Below are 5,164 nucleotides of genomic sequence, written 5' to 3'. Positions count from 1 at the left end.
TAGGCGAGCACTGGGCTGCAGCTAAGCCCCCGAGTGGGAGATCTGCTCTCCACTCGGTAGGATTTTTTAGATACTTAGGCGAGCACTGGGCTGCAGCTAAGCCCCCGAGTGGGAGGTCTGCTCTCCACTCGGTAGGATTTTGTATTGGTGGCGTAACTCGGAAGGAGAGGATAGCAGTCGACCTGCACCTCGTCCTCCTTGCAGAGCGCTCGTTGTACTTGTGGCGTAGCTCGGAAGGAGAAGATAGCAGTCGACCTGCACCTCGTCCTCCTTGCAGAGCGCACGTTGTACTTGTGGCGTAGCTCGGAAGGAGAGGATAGCAGTCGACCTGCACCTCGTCCTCCTTGTAGAGCACACGTTGTACTTGTGGCGTAGCTCGGAAGGAGAGGGTAGCAGTCGACCTGCACCTCGTCCTTCTTGCAGAGCACATGTTGTTTTTATACTTAGGCGAGCGCAATGCTGCAGCTAAGCCTCCGAGTGGGAGGTCTGCTCTCCACTCGGTAGGATTTTTGTTTATCTTAAGCGAGTACTTGGACTGCAGCTAAGCCTCCGGGTGGAAGGCTGGCTTACCACTCGACAGGATTTTGTTTATCTTAGGCGAGTACTTGGACTGCAACTAAGCCTCCGAGTGGAAGGCTGGCTTACCACTCGGTAGGATTTTGTTTATCTTAGGCGAGTACTTGGACTGCAGCTAAGCCTCCGAGTGGAAGGCTGGCTTACCACTCGGTAGGATTTTGTTTACCTTAGGCGAAACGGATTTCGCAGATAAGCCTCCGAGTGGAAGGCTGGCTTACCACTCGACAGGATTTTTTTTACAGACTTGGGCGAATCGGATTCGCAGCCAAGCCACCCACTAGGGGATTGTTTTGTGTGGACAAAAGAAATAACGATTACTGGGAAAATTATAAAGCTCTTGTCTTTGATAAATAAACTACAGAAGTACTTTTATTACAACTCATCCGAGTGAATACTTAAGTGTAAAAGGGGCGGAGAAGCTCCACGTTCCAAGCTCGGGGCTCGTCGATCTGATGCTCGACATTGTCAAGACGGTATGCTCCATTGTGGAGAACCTTGGTGACGATGAAGGGACCTTCCCAAGAAGGAGCAAGCTTGTGTGGTTTCTGCTGATCCACTCGGAGAACTAAATCTCCTTCCTGGAAGGCTCGACTCTTCACGTTTTTGGCGTGGAAATGACGCAAGTCTTGTTGGTAAATGGTCGATCTGATCAGAGCCATCTCCCTTTCTTCCTCTAGAAGGTCGACTGCATCCTGCCATGCTTGTTCTGCTTCAGCTTCGGTGTAGAGTTCGACCCGGGGAGCATTGTGGAGAAGGTCACTCGGCAAGACTGCTTCAGCTCCGTAGACCAAGAAGAATGGAGTTCTTCCAGTCGACCGGTTCGGCGTGGTCCTTAACCCCCAAAGCACTGAGGGAAGTTCGTCGACCCATGCACCAGCCGCATGCTTAAGATCACGCATCAAACGGGGTTTCAACCCTTTGAGAATCAAACCATTGGCTCGTTCTGCCTGTCCATTCGACTGTGGATGAGTGACTGAAGCATAGTCGACTCGTGTGCCTTGAGACGTGCAGAAAGATTTGAACTCTTCAGAGTCAAAGTTTGACCCGTTGTCAGTGATGATGCTGTGCGGGACTCCATATCTGAATATCAATTCTCTGATGAAGCTGACAGTAGTACCGGCATAGAGGTTCTTGATGGGTTTAGCTTTGATCCACTTAGTGAACTTGTCGACTGCTACCAGCACATGGGTAAAACCGCTTCTGCCTGTTCTCAAAGGACCAACCATATCCAGACCCCGCACTGCAAAGGGCCAGCCAAGTGGTATAGTCTTCAAAGCTGACGCGAGCTTGTGTGACATATTGGAGTAAAATTGACATCCCTCGAATTTGTCGACTATCTCCTTCGCCATTTCATTCGCTCTTGGCCAATAAAATCCGGCTCGGTATGCTTTGGACACGATGGTCCGAGAGGACGCATGATGGCCACAGTGTCACGCCCAATATGGGACCCTATCCAAAAGGAACTCGAAGGTCCCACCAAGGATAGACCCGCATATTGAAACGCTTTTGCAAGGTGGATATCATTACATCAACATTACTTAATAGATGGGGATACATACATAAGGCATACAATGCCACTCGAATACAACATCACAATACATAAGAGCAACATCCGACTACGGATGAAACATAAACAGAAACTCAACGACATCCACCCTGCTAGCCCAGGCTGCCGACCTGGAACCTATCCCCTGATCGAAGAAGCAGAAGAAGAACTCAACGCAAGCAAGCATCGCTCTCGCGTCATGATCATCGCATAACCTGTACCTGCAACTGTTGTTGTAGTAATCTGTGAGCCACGAGGACTCAGCAATCCCATTACCATGGGTATCAAGACTAGCAAAGCTTAAAGGGAAAGGAAGGGGTAAAGTGGTGAGGCAGCAGCAGCGACTAAGCATATATGGTGGCTAACATACGCAAATAAGAGCGAGAAGAGAGCAAACAGAACGGTCATCAACTAGTAATGATCAAGAAGTGATCCTGAACTCCTACTTACGTCAAACATAACCCAGAGACCGTGTTCACTTCCCGGACTCCGCCGAAAAGAGACCATCACGGCTACACACGCGGTTGATGCGTTTTAATTCAGATATGGTGTCAAGTTATCTACAACCGGACATTAACAAATTCCCATCTGCCTATAACCGCAGGCATGGCTTTCGAAAGATTATACCCTGTAGGGGTGTCCCAACTTAGCCCATGACAAGCTCTCGCGATCAACGAAGGAATAGACCCTCTCCCAGGAAGACCCGATCAGACTCGGTATCCCGGTTTACAAGACATTTCGACAATGGTAAACCAAGACCAGCAAAGCCGCCCGGATGTGCCGACAAATCCCGATAGGAGCTGCACATATCTCGTTCTCAGGGCACACCGGATTGTCCAAACTTCCGGTAGGCCAGCCCAGAGTTGCCCCTGGTGGCCACCGGCGGCTGACAGGTTGGACCAACACTCACGACGAGCACTGGCCCGGGGGGGATAAAATAAACATGACCCTCGAGAGCGTGACTCCCAAGGGAAAAAGGGCTAGGTGAGGCAAATGTAAAACCAAGGTTGGGCCTTGCTGGAGGAGTTTTATTCAAAGCGAACTATCAAGGGGGTCCCATAAATCATCTGACCGCGTAAGGAACGCAAAATCCGGGAACATAACACCGGTATGACGGAAACTAGGGCGGCAAGAGTGGAACAAAACACCTGGTAAAAGGCCAAGTCTTCCACCCTTTACCAAGTATATAGATGCATTAATAATATAAGAGATATTGTGATATCCCAACCAAAATCCTGTCCACCATGGAGAAATCTTCAACTTCACCTGCAACTAGCAACGCTATAAGAGGGGCTGAGCAAAGGCGGTAACATAGCCAAACAATGGTTTGCATAGGAAAGGTGTCAAAGGTTAGAGGTTCATGGCAATATGGGATGGCTTGATAAACATGTGATAGGTAGCACAGCATAGCGATAGAACGAAACAACTGGCATAGCAATTATAGTAGTGAGATCCAGGGTAGCGGTCATCTTGCCTGAAATCCCGCAAGGAAGAAGAACGAGTCCATGAAGAAGACGAACGGATGAAGCCGAACCAATTGTAGACGAATGAATCCTCACGATCGCAACGAAACAGGAACTATCGAGAAGAAGCACACAACATAGTAAACACACCACACATGAACAAGGCATGATGCACAATAAGCATGATGCATGACAAAGCTAGATGAGGCTACTCATGGCAAGAGATGATGCAAACAAGAGCAACACATCAAGGCAAGTTTAAATGAGGCCGGGAATAACATATTTCGCAATTGGTCCAGATCTGAATAAACCTTATATTCAAGTTGTTATATAGCAAGTTAAGATGCACCAAGATGATCTACACGAGATTCTAGTCAAGTTACATATCAAGTTCATTTAGTTCGGAGCTACGGCCTAAAAGATATGAGCAAAACAAGTTAAACATGGCATTGATGCAAAATGCATACAAACATCAAGCAAACACCTCAAAACAAGGATGCAACATGATAATATGAAACTACATGCAAAATCAAGCAAGTTTCATATAGAGCACACTCAAAACGGAGCAACGGTTCAACATACACACACTATACAAGTTATAAGGACAAGCTGTCCAAAACAGCAACTAGGCATATTGCAAGCATCAAAACAATATACTACAGCACCCCAACATGAGAACAAAAGGCATGGACATGATGTACAGGTAAAGCACAACAAAACATGAACACTGAGCCATCTCCAGAAATCACTAGAACATGCTCAAACACACGTGGTAAGATTGCAAGTTATAACAATTCAGACTTTAGCAGAAATAACATCAGGTTGCAATGTTTAGAGCTATAAAACAACATGTTACAGGAAATTATAATAGCAAAACAAGACACGGCATGGTTCTACTCAAAGCATAGATCAAAAGTCCCTTACTGACCATAAGCCAAAAAGGATCAGAAAATATGATGGCACCCATGTAAACATAGCAAGTTATAATACAGATTCAAACATGGCAGAAACAAAATTATGAAGGCATGTAGATGAGCTTATGCAACTCACTACAGAGCAATATATAGCATGGCAAGGCAACCAACGGCAATAAGGCATGTTTGTGAAGCTAAGCATGGCAAGAGCAAGGTCATAGGGTGCATGAAACACTAGCAAAACACATGGGAATAAGTGAACTTAATGTTAATAGGCTGACAACAACATTATGAAGCAACTTTGGAGCAAGATTACAACAAGCTACAGCAACCTATAAATACAACCAGGGGCATGTATGGTTAGAGGATGACATGTAGATCAAAACATGTTTATAGAACATCTCCAGAATATGCATAGAATGATTTGTAGAAGCATGTTTATATAGCATCACGAAATAACAGATTCAGCCTAGCAAAACAGCAACATCAAGTACACTACTTAACAAGATCGATTCACTCACCACAAGTCATTGCATAACAAGATAAGCATAGCATCATCAAGAAGACATGTTTATGTAACAACCCAAGGCAAGAACAAGTCCATAGCATGCAAGGATCAACTATAGCAACCTAGGCTAAATTGAATAACAAGTAAACAATATGCC

Source organism: Triticum dicoccoides, chromosome 6B, assembly GCF_002162155.2.
Source record: "Triticum dicoccoides isolate Atlit2015 ecotype Zavitan chromosome 6B, WEW_v2.0, whole genome shotgun sequence".
Classification (NCBI taxonomy): domain Eukaryota; kingdom Viridiplantae; phylum Streptophyta; class Magnoliopsida; order Poales; family Poaceae; genus Triticum; species Triticum dicoccoides.
This window is presented reverse-complemented; position numbering follows the sequence as displayed.